At 39.5% G+C, this 24,133-nt stretch overlaps 1 protein-coding gene and 1 pseudogene across 2 annotated transcripts in view; one reads left to right on the top strand and one right to left on the bottom strand.

The window, feature by feature from the left end:
• Positions 1-24,133, top strand: part of Cntn5 (contactin 5) — a 1,164,510-nt gene that overhangs the window by 422,223 nt on the left and 718,154 nt on the right. The window lies entirely within an intron of this gene.
• On the bottom strand, positions 3,925-12,839 carry LOC110342260 (annotated as a pseudogene).

The raw sequence follows: 24,133 nt of genomic DNA, 5'->3' as shown, positions 1-24,133 counted from the left end.
TGTGTCTAACAGCAGTCTTCACACTTCACAGCCCCTGTGAGTCCATACCCCATGCTGCATCAAGAGCTTTCCTATTGAGTGTTTCAGAGTTCTGTTGTTTAGCTTTAAATTGTGTTTGGGACTTCTTTTAGCCCCTTAACACTAAAGTGCTCAAATTAATCTAGAAATAGAGTAAAACCCATTCATCAAAGTGAGTGCAAGGTTAATGTCGTATATTAAAATGTAAAACAATGAATTAACAATTCACGCTATTTTCTGGTTTCTTTGGAAAAAAGAGCATGAAATAAGCAAGTAGTAGCAACCCCCTTCTTTGGTTTGGCTAATCCTGTCCATGCTGTGAGAATTTACAAGAACTGAAGCAAACTGCTTTGAATGTGTGACTTTCAGAATGCATGGCCTTACTCTTCCCCCACTGTAAATAAGTATTATTGTCATGAAAATTAAATAAGTAGTTTAAATTCTAATATTTTGTTAACTTACACCTTCTAAGCACAGCAACAGGTTCATGTAATATAAGGAAAGACACATTTGTTTGTTTTAATTAATTCCATTTAACTCTAGGTATTATATAGCAGAACCTTAAAATATTATAAACATATAAAATGAAAGACTGGATTACATTTTATTATATGAGTTCAATTTCAAGGTAATTAAATTTAAATAATCTAAATAATACATACATAAATGTCATGTAATTATGACAGTAATTTAAAAATCTTAAATAAAATATATGTAATGCTTCCAGTTCATAAAGTAAGGATTTTTTTAGTATTACTTTTTAGTGTATCCAATTCTTCTTAGTACTCTCTTTAAATACTATTTTTTTAATTTTATGTAAATTACCTGAGCAGACCTTGAACATAGGAGTCCGCCTAACTTGGCTTCTGGAGTAGCTGGGATTACAGGAGTGTACTTCTAGACCAGACTTCTATTTAAAAGTACCGAGTGATTAGGCAAACCATCTATCTAAATGTATACAATAGTACTGTATCTAATTAAACTTGCTGAGATGATATTAATTTTGATTTCCAGAAGCAGGAATACATATGTTTTGAGTAAAACAAAAACAAAATGTTTCATAAACAACCTGGATAGTATTTAGCTTTTCACGTTTTATCAAGTTAGATAAAGATTGTTTGATTAAATTCACTCTGAGAGTGAAAAATAACAAAAGGCCAAATACTTTACTGTAGATATAAAATATTCCTCTAGCTGAAACAACATTATAGCATACAGTGCAGAACAAAGATAAGAGATTACATTGAAGGCTATCATTGCCCAAATTTAATCAGATTCTGGCATTTTTAACCTTAATTGTAATATTAGAGGTATTTTTTTCTAGAATGCACTAACTACTTCTTGAAATTTGAGGGGTTTTTTTTCTGTGATAATCTGCCCTATAGCTTTGTGACACAGAAACTAAAATTGTCAAAAGTGAAAAAAAAGTAAAGAGAGAGGGAGGGAGGGAGGGTGTGGGAACAAAAGACTTTGGCCCCTGCTGGGAGCAGGCAGCTGTAAGACAATGTTTACTAAAAACAATACAGTGCCTGTAGCAATAAGTTCCTGATAAGGGCTCGCCCAAGGGAACACCCTGACCTTGACCTTTTCCAAAAACTAACCACCTCTTCCTGACCCACCCACCTCTGCCTCTGGTGTCAGGGCACATAATAACCAGCCAGGGTAAGAAAGAATGAAGCCTTCTTGAGGAGCCTTCTGAAAAGCCTTCTTGAAGTTTTCTTTGCACCACAGACTGGTCTCTGTGTCATCAATCCAGACACCCTCTGCACATTCTTGACCACAGGCTGAGCAGCAGGCATGGCAGGAAGGAGGGAGGGAGGGAGGGAGGAAGAAAGGGAGGGAGGCGGTGGAGGGAGGGAGATGGTGGGATGGGAGGGCAGGGAAGAAAAGAATGAGGGAAGGAAGCAGGGGGAGAGGGAGCTTGCCTACATGTATGACCTAATGTGTCACAGGAAATGCAGATTATGGCTTAGCTAACTTTTAAATTCCAACAGTCGGGTTCATTCCCAGAGCACCACATAACTCACCAGATCTGTCAAATATTTTGGGAATGTCAGCGGTGACTGTATCCAACAAGAACTAATTGGTGAGCCGGGCGTCGGTGGCGCACGCCTTTAATCCCAGCACTCGGGAGTCAGAGGCAGGCAGATCTCTGTGAGTTCGAGACCAGCCTGGACTACCAAGTTAGTTCCAGGACAGCCTCCAAAGCCACAGAGAAACCCTGTCTCGAAAAACCAAAAAAAAAAAAAAAAAAAAAAAACCTAATTGGTGTGTTTAACTAGTGAGTTAGAGGTTTCTAGAACTTTGGGGAAAGATGGACACCATCCAATACTTTTTTCCAGAAACCTGGAGTGAAGAGGTAGGGCTCACACTTTCCATCCCAATACTGTACAAAAAGCTAGACATTACTTTAGGACATCATACTGACTACTTTTCTGTATACTGAAATTTCTTGCTACCTATCTTCAATATGTTTTGGGCCATGCTGAATATTTATTTCCATGAGTATAACATGAATTTTTTTTCTCCCACATATATTTCTCCACAATTTTCATGATCTTCCATGCATAACAAACCATGAAATTATTATTATCTAAATATTTGGTTTTTAAAAATAAATACTTTGTCAAGCCAATCTTACACAAAGTATTGTTTCATCTTCTGAGTTTTCATGCCCTTTTTCCTCCTACTCCATTTTGCTTTCAGTCTCACACATGTTGAAAACTGGGCTTGTAGAGTTGGATCAGCAGTTATGAAAACTTGCTCTTACAGAGGATGCAGGTTCAGTTCTCAGAATCCACTTAATGGATCACAACCAACTGAAATTCAGGTTTTAGGGGATCTGCTGCTCTCTCCCATCCTAAGCAAGCACTGAAAAGGCATAAGCCATGCATACATTCATGCAGGCAAGCTCTTACATACGTACAATAAAAGTAAACAAATCTAACAATGTATCATATCCCTATTCTGAAAATCCAAAACTCTGTTGTTGGGGTACCCCGAATTGAGGAGGGGTCCCCTAGCCGGATTCGTCACCCCAAGAATCAAGAGTCCCCGCGCCAATTGATGCAACACGCAAGAGGCTTTAATTAGGCATCTGCAGATGGGCCTCTCGGTCAGCTTTTAGACCGATTGGCCCCGAGGTCTCTTTTAAAGACAAAAACCACAAGCTTTTGGGAGGGGTTCTTATCTCGTGCCAGGGAAAGGGGATACGTGACTCCTGTCCCGGGGAAGTAGATGTCCTTCACATCAAACCTTGGCATGAGTTAATTATCTCTCCCTAAGTAAATAGTGTTATCTCCTTGTTTCCCACTAGTCTTGTTTGCCCTGGTCAGTTCTTCACAGGTGGCAGCCCATAATTGGCTTTTTGTGGATTTACAGCCCTTCTGCAATTAAGGTTGCTAAACCATACATTCCATTCTGTGGCGATTTACAGCCCTTCTGCAATTAAGGTCTCTAAACCATACATTCCATTCTGTGGTATGGCCGGTTCCTGGGATGGGGTCCTTTGTTCACTTCCCAAGTTCTCTAGTGGGGTGCCCTCCCTATTTAAGCTTATATTTTATTTCTATAAATTCGGGGTCTTACACTGTAAAAGCTGCAATATTGTAACATTTATGTCATACTACAGAGGGAAATTCCATGCTTGTCCTCACACTAAAAATACTGAAGGAAATTAGTTTCAAGGGTTTTCAGGTCCATTCAGCATGTAAGTGCACTTGCTTCTAGGCCTTGTTGCCAGAACTCAGTCCCTGGAAGCCATGTAGTGGATGCAGATAACCAACTCCTGCTGATGTCCTGACCTCCAAGTAAACGCTATTGTGTGCTTACACGTGCATACGTGCAAACACAATAAACATTCCTATCAAGAAAACCCTCAGTTAAGCTTCAGCGAGTCCCAAGCACCTAAAACCAATGAACCCTCAGCCAATTGTCCTTTGCCAGAACAATTTCTATTAGCAACCGGCATGTGTTCTTGCACTGGTCACCCTGTAGATGAATTAACTTCTCTGTATTCTGTATGCTCAATTCCCTGGTGTCTTTTTATCAAAACCATGGACAATGGTCAGGGTCTTCATGACTTTCTCTGTTGAATTTTTATGTAAATATAATCCTCAGTACCAGTAGGAAGCAGGTCATCACCCTGGCATGCATCAGTAAAGGGGTCAAAACAATCTAAGATCTACATAATGGATATACGATAAGATTGTTTTTCCTCAGTGGAAATAGTCTGCTGAATGCAACTGTGGAAGGCATGTGGTGGAGAGCTGTTTAAAACATAGGGAAGAGAAGGGTTTCAACAGGGGGGCAGCTGAGTTCTACTCAGCACCTCTATGACTGAGCCTGAAACACTCCTAGTATATGCATTCTGAAAACAGGTTGCTCAGTATATAGACCTTGACCTTCTAATTATATGAGCACTAAGACTGGGCACTACTGATAAATGAAATAAATTTAAACGAATATATTTGCATTACTTGAGCCATATATGAGTGATCCTGGTTTAGGAATGTAGAATCAAGTTGCCTTTAAATAAAATTTTCCACCTAAGAAGCATTTGCATGAAAGCTCTCAGGTGCAGAACTAAACGGAGACGTGGGAACATCGGGCAGTTGAGTTACAGTCGGTCAGAAGGCTCCATGAGGATGTTCTCAACTTCTGGAAAGGAAGGAGCTAGAAATTTGCTAGGAACAACAGCTAAAGGTGAGGGTCAGAGCATGCCATGTTGGACAATGTAGACAATAAATGACTTTTAAGTGAAATAAAGAGAGTTCAAGATAACTTGATGCCAAGTCTGCATCATTCCCACTCCCCACATAGTTGTACATGACAACTATATAATTATATTCCTATATTTTTGGAAGTGACAATTTCACAGAAATAAGTTGATATTTTCTTAAAAATTAGGTAGGAAAAATTGATCAATGTTTATTTCACTTTACAGGAAAGGATCAGAAATTAACTGCTAAATTAGTGTACTTGTAAGATATGACACCTTTAGACAATACTTAATTCACAAATCTTAAATGCAGTGGGTTAGGCCACTTGACACAATTCATCTATACCAACAGCAAAATCTTTAAATAAAAATGGCTTACAGTAACATCCTAGTGGTTACAGAGACAGAGAGACAGAAACAAAAGACACAGAAAGAGAGAAAATGGCATAGGGAACAGTGTAGAGAATGACATAGGAGTAATACAGGGATATTCAGGGAGGTCTTCTACCCAGTGACATAAAATTTGGACAGGTATTTGACTCTTGAAGTTTTGACAAAGTGTTTTTAAAAATCATGTCTTGCATATTATCAGTACATCTCATTACTAAAACTGAATAATGTGTTATTTACATATCTGCAAAACTCAAGTTAGATTTGCTAAGAATAATAAATTCCATTGCTTTACTTCCATTCTGACAGTTTTTTATAAAGATTATTAATGGTCATTTATTACTGGAGAGAGGAATAGCTCAGGAAGTTTCTTCTATTGTATTAAATCCCGTGGAAGAGCCTACACACTCATCAGCTATAGCTCCACTATGAGAGGCACAAGTCAGAGAAAGGAAGCTGCCCTGTCCTGATGGAACTCCAGAGCACCATCAACTGCAGACATGATCACCTGCATGTGGCTAACTGAGGACTAAATGAAGGTTAGTCTTCTGAAGCATGAGTTCACTCTGTGTTCAAGGTTCAACTCCAAGGCAACACCACTGCATGGCCTTCTGGTTTCCTGCAGGCTGCAGCTTGCCCACAGAGCTTACACAGACTACATTCTAAACTGCACCCATTTGTCTATCATGTTTAATGGCACAGCTATATCCTTTGAACTGTGCACCTTTTATCTTAATTGGAATAAATAATTGTTTCAGAATTCCCAACACGCTTCAGATCTTGAGCTTAAAAGGTGAAGAAATTCTTGCTACTTCGTGGTTATAGTGTCCAAGAGCCGGATGTAACATTAATGTGTGAATTAAAACACTTTAGGGACATTGAAAAAGTAAAAAAAAAAAGGGGGGGGGAATCATGTGCTGTGGAATGCAGGAGTTTTCTATAATATTTTCAGCCTGTTGGCATTAGATACTCAATGAGAACTAGCCTGTCAAAGAGGAGCAAGGTGAAAAGAGCCACTGAGGGAGCCACCGTGACTGGGCACACTCCCACAGAGGGTCCTCATTACCCAATTTTCCAACACTATCTGCGATGATTTTTTTCTTTGTTTGTTTTGCAGAGGGTATTTATCTCAAGCTGTGACAACTAATACAAATGAAATCCTGTTGTTTACTAAGAATGACGCCTCTTTTTCATACATTTAAACATTCTAGGTGCTTGATTTTATATTTTGTTTATACATAATAATGATTTTCAAAGGTGACTTTTTCAATTGAGAATCAGATGTACTTTTAAAATTAAAATACAAATTCTAGCTTCTATGTTATAGTTATAAAAATACTCACATATACATACACCTTTATTACCTTTCATTAGATCGTAACATTACCTGCTATGAATAAGCCATTTGCCATGTACTATCCTATGAGATAGTATGCTTACTGGAATTAGCAAGCTGTGTCCTACTACTGGGCTGATTTAGAGTCAGAAAAGAGACTGCAGCTTTCACACAAAGGCCATGGTATAGAGCAGAATGAAACTTGGGTTTTGTTCTGATGACACAAATGCGGAAGAATTTGGAGACCTGAGAAAGGAGAGAATATAGTTTCTTGGGGCAAATGAGTTTTGTAGACTCAAGCACTAAGAGCAGAGAGGAGAGAATAATTTGAAGAGAGAACCAGCTCTCCTTTACCACTTCAGTTTATAGTACACTGCATGACCCATTGTAAAGGATCCAGGGGACTTTTAATGTACCAGACAACTGTTATGATAGAAATAATAGCGAATGGAGAGTTTCAGGTGTTCACGAAATGACAAGAGCTATCAATGAGGCAAAAGATGAGAATACGGCCAGACTCTGAGCTGATTACATCTGAGTGATAACGAAAGAGGAGACATTCACAAAAATGAAAAATTACTGAATGAAAATGAGTTACCAAAGTGTTTTAGTTAAATATTTTAGAAATTAATCGTTCCTCTGAAAATGCAGCAGAAATTTATACTTTTAGAAAGTTCATTTTCTGTACTTGTTTAACTACAAGCCTTTTAAAAGAAAAATCATTCAGATTCATTTGTGAGCAATGAAAAGGCTTTGTAAGTAAGTAAAACACATGCTGGGCGGTGGTGGCTCACGCCTTTAATCCCAGCACTCGGGAGGCAGAGGCAGGTGGGTCTCTGTGAGTTCAAGGCCAGGCTGGACCGATAGCCTCCAAAACAATACAGAGAAACCCTGTCTCGTAAAACCAAAAAAAGAAAGTAAGTGAAACACACACACACACACACACACACACACACACGCACGTATGTTCATATACAAGAATACATGTTCATATGCATATATACCTATATACAAAATCACACACAAACATGCATACATGCACACAAATACACATATACACACTCTTTAATATATTCAAACACATACACTTACATTTATACTCTTCCTATAGTAGCCATAGAGCTCTTGTTTTTGTTTGTATTATTTGTTTTTAATATATTCTACTTAACACTGGGTATTTATAAGCAAGACTTGACTGATTGGCTGAACCACTGATTCTAGAATAGTGTTTGTTCTCAGACGCCTTCATGAGCATATGAGCATGAGTGAGGTCCAGGTTAAGTCAACTTTGAAGGAAGAAACTATTGACTTGATGTGAATCATTCAGAATGGCTTTAAATCACCCTATATTTGTTTAACATTTACTTTAATGAACACTTGAATTTCCTCTTCAGTGGTTTCTTTCCCTACTGTGTAAACCTGAGAAGTTGAGGTCACAGTATTATTTACCTTATCTTCATCAGAAAAGGGGTGTCCATAGGACAGTAGAATACAGGTAGATGTTTTCAGATATGGGGATATTGGAGAGACCATCAGCAACAGAGAACACTTGCTGTTCTTGCAGAGGACCTGGAATTGGTTCCCAGCAATCACATAGTGGCTTACAATCCTCCTAAACTCCAGGTTCAGGGGTATGGCTTCTTCTGTATTCCATGGCTCCAGGAATGTATGCTGTACACATGCATGCAGACAGGCAGACACTCATACACATAATATGAAAGTAAATAAGAATATGCCTTTATCTAACCTGATAGCCCAATCATTCAACTTCCCACTCAATATATAAATGTAGTATTTTATGTTTGTAAAAAGAATTTCCTCATTTCTTGTATGAATTTAGGCGTACTTGGTTTGGAAACACACTGAGTGTTTTATTTGGAATGTATCTTTGAAAATTTCCAAGATAATACCTTTACTTTAGTACCTTATGCATTTGATATGAAAATACAAGAATTGAACAGGTCTTTTGCGGAACCTGTTTTTGTTTTGTTTTGTGATTCTGTAGACTTCTTTCCTTCTTCCCTTGTCCCCTTAACATAGACTCTGGACATACAAGTCTGTGATACTGCTTTCTAATAAAGCACAGACCCCTTGGGTACAGGGTAAATAGTCCACTGCCCTCAATATGTCCAGTGGATGAGGACAGAACACGTGTAGAAAGCAACAGGATAAGACTTCACTCTTCTTCTTTTTTCTTTTTGTATTTTTTGTTTTTACGAGACAGGGTTTCTCTATATTGTTTTGGAGGCTGTCGGTCCAGCCCGGCCTCCAACTCACAGAGATCTGCCTGCCTCTGCCTCCTGAGTGCTGGGATTAAAGGTGTGTGCCACCACCGCCCAGCTAGACTCCACTCTTTAACCCTTAGCTCTGAGCCTGGTTGGTTCTGACTTTACCAGCATGCTCCCTTTCACACTACTCTGCCTTCTGACATGTTTCAATGTCTCCTCCTCAATGCCATAGAAATTAGTTACTTAGAAATACTTATTTCACATTAAAACTGGGCGAGCATTTACTGTATATTCATTTATTGTATACTTTACATCCTGACCACAGTTCTCCCTTCCTTTCCTCCGCCCAGTCCCTCCCTCCTTCGCCCCTCTCTTCTCCCCTCGCCCACATGCCATCCATTCCTCCTCATGCTCTGTTCAGGAAAGTGTAAGTCTTCCAGGAATATCAACAAAAACATGACATATCAAGCTGAAGCAAGACTAAGCATCACTCCTCATATTAAGGATGGACAAGGCAATGCACTGTGAGAAATAGGGTCCAAAAAGAGTCAGAGACAGCCCCTGCTTCCAGTGAGTTCTCTTAAACAATGAGCTGGCTTTCTAGCTGTCTTTCTGTCTCAGAATAGCCTCGAACTGAAACCCTACCAGCATATCCTGCCACTGGCCCATTCCCCATTTTTTATGGTGTTCTGCCAAAGATTCCCCTTGAAACAATGACATATGACAGAAAGCACCGAATCACTGAGGACATAACGAGCCATGCAGCTTTATGAGGTCCAAGCATCGATTATCAGTAGCTCTGCTCTGCTGTGTATTAGCTCCAGAGGAGAGAAGGAGTTGTCCCACTTGCTAAGTTTCAAAAATAGCATGATGTGCAGAGAACAGGTTTTCTTGAGATCTTAATGATCTAACATATCTTTTGGATAATCCCCTTGTCATTTTGGAAGCAGTCCCAGTTAGCAACGTTAGAGGGCTATCAGTGTTTTCCAAGTGAAGATAATTCCAGCAGCCTTGGGGAGACTTCTTGGTATTCCTAAATGCACCTCCCTGTTTCCCTGAGTACTGACATTTCAGTCTGGGAGGCGTTGAACTGATCATCTCCCTCCAGTCCCCAAATAGCATTAGGGCTTTTCAGATTGCCTTTCTGTGGGGTGCGTTAGAAAACTTGCTGTCTGTCCAGGTCTCTGAGATCGCAGGGCTCAGCGAATTAAGGTAAGATCTTTCGCTTGTGCCCAGGTAGAATTCCGGAAGCCTCATCAGCAGGCGCACTCTTCCAGACACAGACTCACTGGTCCATAAACGAATGGCACTCACCAGCAAGAGGCTAGCAGCTGCTTAGCTGGGTTCTGAGCGCTTTATGACTGTGTGCTCTTCTTCATTTTCAGTGTCATGTCAGATCAGGTAGAGTGGCTTCTGTTTGTGTTTGACTGAACAGCAGGAGGGAAGCCCCCAGCTCAGGCTGCAGCATAATGCATTCTGGCAGACACTCAGTCCTGCTGACAGCTTCAGCATTTGTTACTGGTGGCTCATCTTCGGCTTCCTGAACCACGAATCTGACTGCTGTGGCCTGTCTCTACTTTCATCATCCCCTGCTCTGAAAGGTGCTCTGGGGACCTTGCTCAGGACAGAGCTAAAGTGGAAAATTCTTCTCAAATAAGTTCAACAACTGGAAAAAAGAGGGAAAATAGATAACTTTCTTCACTTGTGCAGTATCCCTGTAAGTGATATCTTGCCTCTGCTGAAATGAGGCTGGTTCACATTCCTCCTACAGTCACCTTTGCAGGTAGTGTTGGCTCCTCTTGATCTGAGCTTCCAGGGTTGCTATTGAAGTAAAACTTTATTTCTTAAATGATACTGAAAAAAGTAAATGGAGAAAAAAGGGCCTTCTATTGAGCCTGGGTTTCTCATTTCAGATTTTTGACACATAACCTATTTTGTTTACACAGAAGTCAGAATATTAGTATAGTTAAGTAAACAAACATAATCCAGTAAGTAATCCTTATAAATACAATTTTAACATTATTGTGTATTGGTTTCATAACGATGAGTCTAGGTATCTACTCAACAAAATAAATGTGAGCCCAGCAGAAGAACACTGGGTTAGATGTGTGCAGAAGTAAACTCCCTGAGGGAGGAATGGTCACACCGCAGTAGAGAGAATGTCAGAAGTATCCTGTGGCATGGAAACCCACACTTCAGCTCCACAGATAGGTAGGTCGAGACAAGAAGATTGGGAGTTTGCTAGAGAGTCAATCTACTCAAGTTAGTGAGCTCTGGGCTCTCAGAAAACAGACTAGAGGGATTGAGGAGGTAGTTCAACGGTAAGGTCATGTGTCCTGAAGAACAAGGATCTTAAATCAAATCCCCAGTACCGATATGAAACACATGCATGGATGCATGAGCCTGCAACCTCAGCATTGTGGGACAGAGGGACCTGACAGCTAGCTAACCAGCAGCCTACAACACTGTGAGCTTCTAATTCAGAGAAATATCTTATCTAAAGATGGTAATTCAGAGGCTGGTAGAGAAAGACAGTTGACACCCTCTCTGTCCTATCCTCTGCTTAGGAGTACTTCTTTATACGTGTTCCCCGCTCACATGTGTGCACCACACCACAACAGGGTAGAGAGTCATGGAGGAAGGCATTTGAAGTCTATCTCTGGCTTCTTTATGACTGCACATAAATGAATACCCACTTTCAAACACCTGCTGACCACACAAGCACAATATAAAGGATCCTTAATATGTCAAAGTAAAATGTGGCACCCTGTGAGTCACAATACCTCAGTCAGTGTCATTCTACTGTCTCCACCCCTCTTCTCAACGAGAAATATTTCACATACATGGTTTTTAGACGTCTCCAATTGAAAAAAATTACTCAATAATCTTACTATATGCAGTATATCCTCACATTGTCTTTCCCCCGTTGTCTGGAGTTAATCTTTAAAATAAGGTAGTTTGGACCCATGAAACATTATAGTAATTTCTTGTTTCAGATTAATTTTATGTTTATTTCATCTTTATGTGTTTTGCCTGCATTCATGCATGTGCACCATGTGTTTATAGCGACTGTAAAATCCAGAAGAGGGCATCAGATTCCCTGGAATTGAGGTAGAGAAAGTTGTAAGCTGGGAATCAAACCACAGTCCTCTGGAAAAGCAGCCAGTTCATTCAAGAGCTGGGCCACCTCTCCAGCCCACATTCTAGTGATTTCTTGACCAGAAAATGTATTGTGACCTGCAGCACAGAGTTTGCTCATCTAAAATGTATAATGTATTTTGATACTGGGGCTGTAGGAAACTCAGAAGAGTATTTTTATTTGAACATTTAGTTTTGTTTGTAATGCTTTCTCTCATCCTATTTTAGATGTTTAAAAACACTGACAAGAAAACATTTAAATATTCCAGTCATGATTTGTTTTTCTTTGTCTTTTTCCCCAGTAAATATGAATACGTTTTCTATTTTAACCATTACTGAATGAGATAATCCAGTTGAGTCATTTTTAAATAACAACTCAGCAAGGAAGATACATCAGTCAGCAAACTGCCCGCCTAGCAAGCCTGAGGACCTGGGTTTGACTCTCAGAGGCAGTGGGAAGAAAGCCCGGAGTCTTGGGGCATTTGAAATGCAGCTCCTGCGAGACACAGACAGCCCGGCCTGTGTGGTACTTCCTTGTTCAGATGAAGACCCTGTCTCACAAAACACGATAAAACACGTGGAGTTGTGGCCCAGTCTTCACCCCCCCACACACACGCGCAAGCATATGCTCCCTCATACATGTGCGTACACACGTACACACAAAAGCGGGCACATTTCCGTTACAGCTACGCATCCCTTTCTGTCTTAGTACTTCCGCACTTACTCACTGCACTACGGAGCAGCGCAGGCTCTAGTAAAATGAGAGTCAATGTAGTCAAATTGATGACATTTTCATATTCAAAACAAACTCACATCCAAAAGATGTGCTCAGTGCTAGGACACAGCCGTGTTTTACAGATAGTGTTACATGAAATGTCACACTGTTGTGTATAGAGTACAGGCGTGGGAATCCAAACAGTCTGTGGTGTGAATCTTAGATGAGTGCCTCCTCATGTCCCTAGAGAGTTACCTCATCTTCCCCAGCTTCTGCTTCCCCACGTAGAAGCATGCTTACAACATTCCTTAACTTTTGATGCAGAATGAAACTAGTGTTTACAAAATACGTCGGGTCTTGTGGCCACAGATATTAGGTACATTTTAGTATCTTTCCCAGGGTACTGGATGATATTATTAAGTATCGAGTGGATTTAAATGATGTAATTGAGATTAAATTTAAAATATAAATTTATTCTTTATAAAAGGAATGCAGTGTTTATCAGGTATGAATACCCTGAAACCCTAATTGCTTACTTTTGAAGGTCAGAAGCTATGCTGGACTACATAACAAAGATTGCCTTCAAAGCAAGCAAAAATCTGGCCATAGTAGTTCATTTCTGTTACCTCAGCACTTGGAAAGTAAATGCAAGAGGATTAGGAGTTGAATGCTACCCATAGCAGCACTATGAGTATAAAGCCACTGTAAGGTATATAAAGCCCTGCTGGAAAGATTTTAAAAATGTGCGATTCATATAAACCAAAGCTTTTAAAAACAAACATGTAAAGCATAAAAAAGCATTGGAAAAAAACCACATCTTTCACAAAGAGATGAGAAAAACATCTATAACAGAGTAGTAGAGGAAACCAATGTGTGCCCCATGTCAATCTGCCTGCATCCTGGGCTTCCAAAAAGCAAATGCTTATGTATATTTCACAAGCGTGGCCAGCAGCAACAGGAATTGCTACCTCAGCCCTGTGAAGTAGGGCTGAGATTATTCTGTCTTCCTTTGTACCACAGTGTGCTCAGACCAAAGCTAGGTCACCACAGCACACAAAAAATGTCAAAATAGAATTTGTGGTCAAACACAGAAGATGCATAGCTTAACAAAGGAAAACTGTAAGATGAATTTTACATAGATCTCTGTTCATAGCCAAAGAGGATATCAGTCTTTACACTTATGGAGACAAAATAAGGACATTGGTTAAAAAGAAAAAGAAAACACGTGATGTTGAAATCATTTCAAAGATGTTAGTACTGAATAAAGTGATCTCTAGAGTCTGAAAAAAAGAAATACTGGGCAAAATATTTACATGACATAAATTAATAACATGACATAGTATTCTGTAGGCTTTGAGTAGAACTCTTCTTTAAAAATATATTTAAACATATAAGTGAATAGGAAGTATAAATGAAGCAAAGAGTTATTCATATTCCTAAGTTTTGATTATTTAAGTTTAAAATATAATCAGCCTCACATTTTAAATTTCTGAATTCATTATCTTATTTCATAAAATCTGTCTCTAGGAAAGTATGGATACTTCCAAGCATCCAGTAACACAAACAATTCTGTCAACAGTTGAACTTAATCCAGGTTTAGCTTGCAATTCTACAAACTTAAGTAAATTTTCTATAACCCTTGTGAAATTTTGTTTAAGATATTTTACCTTACTCTTGTTGTCACCTTCCAAAGGAAAAAAGAAATGATACTGATTTCTATGGTGGGACTTAAATGTATTCATATTGGTATGTTATTTAGCATAGTGCTTGTCATAAAATAGTGAATGTATTTAAGCTTCCAGATTTATTATGGAATAAAATAATTTAAGAACATTAGCAGGATGTATTTGTAGGAAATAAAAAGAACACCAAGTACATAAGTTAAAAACTTGCCTTGCAGCCGGGCGGTGGTGGTGCATGCCTTTAATCCCAGCACTTGGGAGGCAGAGGCAGGCGGATCTCTGTGAGTTTGAGGCCAGGCTGGACTGACAGCCTCCAAAACAATACAGAGAAACCCTGTCTCGTAAAACCAAAAAAAAAAAAAAAAAAAACCATTGTTTTGCCTATTGCTTTTAAGTTCTGTGACATATGTGTTTGGAAGTCTGGGATTTATGACTTCTGTGGGTATATGTGTGGGGAAGTAGAAACTGTTGTACATTCTTGATGATAGTATACACTGTTATAGCTTTTCTGGGGTCATTTAAGAAGCAGTAGTAAAAATTAAATCCCTTCAGTTGTGTGATATAGAATCCACTTTTGTGTAAGATTTTTGGTAGGTAAACATGTGGACATTATTTATAGTGAACAGGGTGATTTTCTGTAAGTTACATTTGCATCATGGAGGGTCCACTACATATTCCTGCAAAATGTGTGCATATATATGTTTACACATGGACCTGAAATGATTACAGGTATGAACCAGAAACACTTAATAGTGGCTCCTTAGTGTCACCAAGACACTGGACAGTTTGATTGCTGGATATTTATGTTTATAAATGGCTTTAATAACATGTCTTTGAGTCATACATGGCATTGCCTAATTCCCACAATGTGTCAATCAGGCAATCATTTCAGCATGGGGGCAACAGAAAAGACACCAAGGGTCTGAACCAAAGGGTTTTTAGAGAACCTTGCTTGTCCTGCACAGTCTCACTCTAGGCTCTTGAACTTTTCCACACTTACATATATTTCTCATAAAGGAGCAGTGAAGAAAAGATAAAACAGCTAAATGTGTTCTAGAAAAGAGCAAACATGTCAGTGGACACCAGAATTCTTTTAGTTTAGGTAACTAATTTTTAAAAAGAGAAGATGGGAGATTGGGTCTCCGGTGGGGATCCCCCGCCCAACACTCATCCCCTCGATATTCCGGGGCCTCTCCTGGCATCCAGAAGACCTGTCCACACAGGAAAGACATCAGCCCTTCCAGGCCCCAGCGAGCCCAGCTTCAGGAAAAACATCAGCCCTTCCAGGCCCCAAACTCTGGCAAGCCCAGCTCAGGAAAGACATCAGCCCTTCCAAGCCCCAACCTCTGTCAACCCCAGCTTCAGCTTAAGCTTCAGTGTCAGCATCCTTAGCTTCAGCTTCAGGAAGGAAGGAAACCAGTGGAGATGGAAAGACCCCACCAGCACCCACTGGAAGAAGAGATGGGAAGAAGACAGAATAAGAGCTCACTCAGCAATAGAAAGACCAACATGACCCCACCAGAATCTAGGGATCCAACACCAGCAAGACCTGAAAAGCACTACATAGATGAAGCAGAGGAGACAGACCTTAAAAATTATTTCATGAAGATGATAGAGACCCTCAAAGAAGAAACGAGGAAATCCCTTAAAGAAATAGAAGAAAAAACAAACAAAAAAATCCATGAAATGGGGGAAAAATTCAAGAAATAAACAAATCTCTCAAAGAATCTAAAGAGCACCAAGAAAAAACAACCAAAAAAATGAAGGAAACAACTCAAACAGTTGAAGGATTGAAAGGTGAAATAGAAACGATAAAAACAACACAGAATGAGGGGATGCTGGAAATAGAAGAGCCAGGTAAACGATCAGGAACTACAAATGCGAGTATCACCAATAGAGTACAAGAGATAGAAGAGAGAATCTCAGGTGTTGAAGACTCATTAGAGGATATAGAGTCGTCAACCAAAGAAAATCTCAAAACAAACAAATCCTTAACACAAAATATCCAGGAAATATGGGACACTGTGAAGAAGCCAAACCTGAGAATAATAGCTATAGAAGAAGGCAAAGAAATACAACTCAAAGGTACAGAAAACATATTCAACAAAATCATACAAGAAAACTTCCCTAACCTAAAGAAAGATATGCCTATGAAAATACAAGAATCTTACAGAACACCAAATAGGTTGGACCAGACAAAGAAGTCAACTCGCCATATAATAATCAAAACATCAAACCTACAGAGTAAAGAGAAAATATTAAGAGCAGCTAAAGAAAAAGGCCAAGTAACATACAAAGGCAGACCTATCTGAATTACACCTGACTTCTCAATGGAAACGATGAAAGCCAGAAGATCCTGGATAGATGTCCTACAAACGCTAAGGGAACAAGTATGTCAGCCCAGACTACTATATCCAGCAAAGCTCTCAATTCCCATAGATGGAGAAAACAAAATATTCCATGACAAAGCCAGATTTAAACAATATGTATCCATGAATCCAGCTCTACAGAAAGTGTTAGAAGGAAAACCTAGATCCAAGGAAGATAACTATACTCACAAAGACACAGGCAATATATAATCCCACTTTACAAAACACCAATAGAAAAAGGGAGGAGAAACTACACAAAATAACTTCACTAACAATAAATCAAGCACAAACAAGAATCATCAATTAATGGTCATTAATATCCCTCAATGTCAACGGCCTCAACTTGCCTATAAAAAGACACAGACTAGCAGAATGGATTCAAAGACAGAACCCTTCCTTCTGCTGCATACAAGAAACACATCTCAACATCAAAGACAGACGTTATCTCAGAGTAAAGGGTTGGGACAGGATCTTCCAATGAAACGGTCGCAAGAAAAAAGCGGGTGTAGCAATCCTAATATCTAAAAAACTAGACTTCAAATTAAAATCAACAAAAGATATGAAGAAGGACACTTCATATTCATCAAAGGAAAAGTCCATCAAGATGAAGTCTCAATTTTAAACATCTATGCCCCAAATACAAAGGCATCTACATTCGTGAAAGAAACATTACTAAAGCTCAAAATGCACATAAAATCTCACACACTAATAGTAGGAGACTTCAACACTCCGCTCTCACCGCTAGACAGGACCTCCAGACAGAAACTTAACAAAGAAACAAAAGAGCTAATAGAAGTTATGACCCAACTGGGTTTAACAAACATCTATAGAATATTTCACCCAAACACAAAGGGATATACCTTCTTCTCGGCACCACATGGAACCTTCTCTAAAATTGGCCACATAATAGGAAACATAGCAAATCTCCACAGATACAAAAAAATTGGAATAACCCCCTGTATCTTATCAGACCACCATGTATTAAAATTAGAATTCAACAATAACACAAATCGCAGAAACCCTACAAACTCATGGAAATTGAACAATGCACAGTTGCATCATCCCTGGGTAAAGGAAGAAATAAAAAAGAAATTAAAGACTTCCTCGAATTCAATGAGAATGAAGACACAACATACACAAACTTATGGGACACTTGGAAAGCAGTGCTGAGAGGAAAGTTTATAGCACTAAGTGCCCACATGAAGAAACTGGAGAAGAGTCATACTAGAGAATTAATAGCACAGCTGAGTGTTCTAGAACAAAAAGAAGCAAACTCACCCAGGAGGAGCAGATGCCAGGAAATAATCAAATTGAGGGCCGAAAGCAATCAAGTAGAAACCAGGAAAACACTGAGAAGAGTCAATGAAACAAAGAGTTGGTTCTTTGAGAAAATCAACAAAATAGACAAACCTCTGTCCAAACTAACCAAAAGACAGAGAGAGAGCATGCTAATTAACAAAATCAGGAATGAAAAAGGGGACATAACAACGGAATCTGAGGAAATCCAGAGAATCATCAGGGCATACTTTGAAAATCTGTACTCCACAAAATTCGAAAATTTAAAGGAAATGGACAATTTCCTGGATAGATACCACTTGCCAAAACTAAATCAAGAGCAGATAAACAATCTAAACAGACGTATAACCCCTAGTGAAACAGAAGCATTCCTCAAAATTCTCCCAAACAAAAAAAGCCCAGGCCCAAATGGCTTCAGTGCAGAATTCTACCAGAAATTCTAAGAAGAGCTAATTCCAATACTCCACAAAGTATTCCACACAATAGAAGCAGAAGGCTTACTTCCAAACTCTTTTTATGGGGCTACAATTACCTTGATACCCAAGCCACACAAAGACACAACTAAGAAAGAGTACTATAGACCAATTTCTCTCAATACTCAATAAAATACTCGCAAACTGGGTTCAAGAACACATCAGAAAAATCATCCAACATGATCAAGTAGGCTTCATCCCAGGAATGCAGGGATGGTTCAACATTAGAAAATCTATCAATGTAATCCACCATATAAACAAACTGTGAAAGAAAAACCACATGGTCATCTCACTAGGTGCTAAAAAAGCCTTTGACAAAATCCAGCAACCCTTCATGATAAAGGTCCTGGAGAGATCAGGGATAACAGGAACATACCTGAATATAATAAAAGCAATATACAGTAAACCAACAGCTAGCATCAAACTAAATGGAGAGAAACTCAAAGCAATTCCTCTAAAATTAGGAACAAGACAAGGCTGTTCACTCCATATCTCTTCATTATTGTACTTGAATTTCTAGCTACAGCAATAAGCAACAAAAGGATATAAAGGGGGATAAAAATAGGAAAAGAAGAAGTCAAACTTTCACTATTCGCAGATGATATGATAGTTTACATAATTGACCTGAAAAACTCCGCAAGGGAACTCCTAGAGCTGATACACACCTTCAGCAATGTGGCAGGATACAAGGTAAACTCAAAAAAATCAGTGGCGCTATTATATACAGATGATGAAGTGACTGAGAAAGAAATCAGAGAAACATCACCCTTTACAATAGCCATAAACAGCATCAAATATCTGGGGATAATGTTAACCAAGGAAGTGAAAGACTTGTATATCAAGAACTTTGAGTCTTTAAAGAAAGAAATCAAGGAGGATACCAGTAAATGGAAAGATCTCCCATGCTCTTGGATTGGTAGGATCAACATAATAAAAATGGCAATCTTGCCAAAAGCAGTCTACAGATTCAATGCAATCCCTATCAAAATTCCATTACAATTCTTCAAGGACTTGGAAAGAGCATTAATCAACTTTATATGGAAAAACAAAAGGCCCAGGATAGCCAAAACAACCCTATACAATAAAGGAATTTCAGGAGGCATCACCATACCTGACTTCAAGCTCTATTATAGAGCTATAGTCCTGAAAACAGCTTGGTATTGGCACAAAAATAGGCAGGTAGACCAATGGAACCGAATTGAAAACCCTGATTTTAACCCACACACCTATGAACACTTGATTCTTGACAAAGAAACTAAAACTATACAATGGAAAAAATAAAGCATCTTCAACAAATGGTGCTGGCATAACTGGGTACTGGTATGCAGAAGACTGTAGATAGATCCATGTTTATCGCCTTGTACAAAACTTAAATCCAAATGGATCAAAGATCCCAACATAAATCCAGCCACAATGAAACTTTTAGAAGAGAAGGTGGGAAATACTCTTCAACGAGTTGGTACAGGAGACCACTTCCTGAACATAACACCAGTGGCACAAACACTGAGATCGACAATTAACAAATGGGACCTCCTGAGACTAAAAAGCTTCTGTAAGGCAAAGGACACAGTCAACAAGACAAAAATGCAGTCCACAGAATGGGAAAAGATATTCACTAACCCCACATCTGACAGAGGGCTAATCTCCAAAATTTACAAAGAACTCAACAAGCAAGTCTCCAAAACACCAAAGGATCCAATTAAAAGGTGGGGTATAGAACTAAATAGAGAATTCTCAATAGAGGAGGGTAAAATGGCCAAGAGACAATGAAGAGACTGCTCAACATTCTTAGCCATCAGGGAAATGCAAATCAAAACAACACTGAGATACCATCTTACTCCTGTCAGAATGGCTAAAATCAAAAACACTGAAGACAATTTATGCTGGAGAGGATGTGGAGAGAGGGGAATACTCCTCCACTGCTGGTGGGAATGCCAACTCGTACAACCTATTTGGAAATCAGTATGGAGATTCCTCAGAAAAATGGGAATTAATCTCCCACAGAACATAGCAATTCCACTCTTAGGCATATATCCAAATGAGGCAAATTCATACAACAAGGGCATCTGCTCCACTATGTTCATAGCAGCATTATTTGTAATAGCCAGAACCTGGAAGCAACCTAGATGCCCCTCAATTGAAGAGTGGATAGAGAAAATGTGGTACATTTACATAATGGAGTATTACTCAGCAGAAAAAAACAATGGGATCTTGAAATGCACAGGTAAATGAATAGCACTGGAAGAAACCATCGTGAGTGAGGTAACCCAGTCGCAAAAAGACAAACATGGTATGTACTCACTCATATATGGATTTTAGGCATGGATTAGGATAGTGCCAGTCTGCACTTCCACTGATAGAGAGTCTGGGAAACAGGAAAGAACCTAAAATATATGCATATATGCATAGTACCCAAGAGAAGAGGATTGAGACAAGATCCAATGAATGGTTGGGGAACATGGCGAGGGTTGGGGGGGAGTGGGAGCTGGGAAGAAGAGAGGGGGTAAAGAGGAAGGGAGTTGGTCATGGGGGAACAGGAAGTTGAGTGGGTGGGGGTAGAATAGGGGGAAGAGGGAAGCATAGGTTAGAAGACAGATCAGTCACCAGAGTGACCTCTAGTGATCTAAAGGGATAACACCAATTGGCAAGCTAAGCAATAGTGGAGAGACCACCTCGAATACCCATTCCTGATAATGAACTTTATATCTATAACCATCCGGGAGCCTTCATCCAGTGACTGATGGAAGCAGAGGCAAACAATTAACCACTGAACTGAACCCAAGAAACCCAGTGACACAGAGAGAGGAATTATGAGCAAATTGGCAAAGAATGGGCTGGCAAAACCAGCAGAGACAGCTGATCTGAACAGGGGAGAGCTCTTGGACCCCAGACCAACAGCGGGGAGGCCAGCATGGGACTGATCTGGACCCTCCAAATGTGAGTGTCAGTGAGAAGGCCTGGGCAGTCTATGGGGCCCTGAGCAGTGGATCAGTGTCTAACCCTGGAATACAAACAGTCATTGTGTGCCCATAGCACAAAGAGGGACGCTCTCTCAGCCTGGACTCTTAGGGGAGTGCCTGGACCCTACCCTGAGGGAAATGTCAGACTCTAGATATCCCCTATGTGGAAGGAATTGGCAATAGGGTAGGAGCCTGGGGGGGATGGGGAGTGCGGGAGGAGGGGAGGGAGAGGGAACTGGGATTGACATGTAAAACAAGCTATTTAAAATTAAAATAACTAATGGTAATTTAAAAAAAGAGAGACGATGTGCAGATACCCACAGTCTGAGGGGTTTAGTAGAAATCTTCCTAAAGAAATATACTCTAGTGAGATATCCACCCTGCCCACACCTGTAGTGCTGACCATGGTCGTTTGGACATGGTCACAGATGCAGACTTGATGGGGTGGGTTTAGGTCTGGGGTCAGGACATGTGGCTGCCTCTCTTCTGCTTCCAGCCAGGCAGGTCACAGAAGGCAGCCAGGGTGAATCTGAATCGGAAAGATATGTTTAGGATGAGATAAAGGTAGATTTACATATTTTCTAGTGAACTAACTTTAGCAACTGTTAGCTATAGATAACTTAAATTGTTAGATTCTTGTATGTTGACTGTTTAAGGTCTTCTTTCTGTGTATGATGTTTTGCACACAAATATAAAACCATCTTGATGTATGTATACACTTTGCATATTGTTACCACTTAGGGTATTGTGCTTTATAGTTCTACCTCTAGTCCAGACATTTCAGTTCTATCTCTGTTAGTGAGAATTTTATATATGTGTGTGTGCGTATATATAGATACATTTTTTGAAGTCCTTGTCCTTGCTAAATTATTTTGGGAAGCTTCACTCATTGTACAACCATTTTCCTGAGGATTACAGATTATTCTCACCCACATTTCTTAGACCTATGAGATTAGTCAGACATAACTATAATCTTCAAACACTTCATGGACCTGTAGAATATGGTATTTAAATATTTTAATATTAGTACTCCTTTGACATGAGACACAATTGCTCCTGACAGCATCAAACTCTTCCGAAGAATATGTTGGTCACCGATGTCATTACTTCTGGAGTTTATTCTCTCCTTGACTAATGACATCTTGGGCAAAGAACTGCCCCCACCTCAACCACTGACTTTGGACATGCTGTCATACTATGCTTGCAGGAGATAAACTTAGAAGACTGCTGAACCTTGCCAAGTCAGGGTAAGACAGCCTTTCTCTCTCTCTCTGCTTCTGTGTTGGTCAGTCAGATACTCCAGGCCTTAGACAAAGCTGGTTGCTCCTACAATGCTGTGAGACTCTGGATGACCGTCCAGATAATCTTTTGTTTTGTCTTTGCTTTATTTTTCAGAAGTTGCTTGCTTACACTTCCTGCCTACCCTAGTATTGCTATCCTCCTTCTCAGCTCATTGATGAGGTTGAAGATTAGACTGTCACAATTATTGTTCTCTCTTCCTAGATAGAGATATTAGGTATAAGAGTTAAACTTTGCAGTTTAGGACAAGTCTATAGTAGTCTCTGTTATGCCTTCACCCTAGGACTGGATGTGAAGTTCTTGCCCTTTGCTCTAGCTGCTTCACTGGGGACAGGTCTTAAGTGTATGTTCTTACTTTTCCTTCTCCTAGAGCATACTTGATATTTGCTATCTTGGGGTATAGTTTTATATCAAGCCTAATTTTTTTCTTTAAACTGAAAGGGGAATTGTAGTGAGAATATTCACCGTAGCACTGACCATGCCCATCTGGGTGTAGTCACAGGTGCAGACCTGACAGTGGGTTTAGGTCTGGGGTCCAGACAGGCTCTCTCTTGCTTCCAGTTGGGTCACAGGGCACAGCTTGGTTGAATCCTTGGAGCTGGAACTTACAGTAGTTACCTGCTTCATGTGTAAGTGCATTCTCCCCAAATAAACTTCACTTAACCCATATTGAGTCTAGTGCATCTTGATTCTCATGCAACAGAATACCTATTTTCTGAAAGTCTATCTAGCTGAAGAAAAACTGATTTTTTTGCATGTGTAATTGTTAGGAAAGCATTCTGCCAGTACAATGAGTGACAGGCAGTGCCTGCCCCTGACACCATTGTAGTTCTGGTCATGTTGACATTCATACTTTATTTATAACAGAAAGTAATTAATAGGTAGTACTATACATTTTGAGAAGCTGTGTAGATTCATAAAGGCCAAAATATAAATATGTCTTGGACTGTGGAATGTTAACATTGATTGTCCCCCCAGTAACCAGCCCATTAGAACAGGGGTTTGCTGACAGGGATACCTTATTAAGCCTTTCATGCTTACTAGATGTGTTTATGCTTCCTTTGTTTCTATGTTACTTATTAAGGTGATTGTAAATCATATATGAAACTTTAAAAATAGCTTGTATAGAATAAACATTCCTTATGTAAGCTGATATCACCTATTAATATTAAATATCAAATAATTGCTATTGGAGCTCTTCGGATGAATGTTTTAAAACTATATTATAGAAAGCTTTAAGCTTATAAGTCACATGTTCACATGTAGTGTACGTGAAAAATAAAAGGAGCTAGTCATTCATTCATGTGGATTATGTCACACTAGATGTTTTTGTGCAGGTCACTATTCCTGGAGACCTTCTCTATACAGAAAACTTGGTTCACATTGAATTGATTGTGTTCCCAGCTGATCATGTGCTAGTTAATAGGCAATACTGCAGCTGACAGCATGAAAAGAAAGTGTGGGGATGATGATATAGCAAAAGGCCCACAGTGCCCTGGAAGAAAACCC

This window comes from Mesocricetus auratus, unplaced genomic scaffold (genome assembly GCF_017639785.1).
Source record: "Mesocricetus auratus isolate SY011 unplaced genomic scaffold, BCM_Maur_2.0 Super-Scaffold_100040, whole genome shotgun sequence".
NCBI classification, from domain to species: domain Eukaryota; kingdom Metazoa; phylum Chordata; class Mammalia; order Rodentia; family Cricetidae; genus Mesocricetus; species Mesocricetus auratus.
The sequence above is the reverse complement of the archived record's forward strand: the minus strand, read 5'-3'. Positions and strand labels throughout refer to the sequence as shown.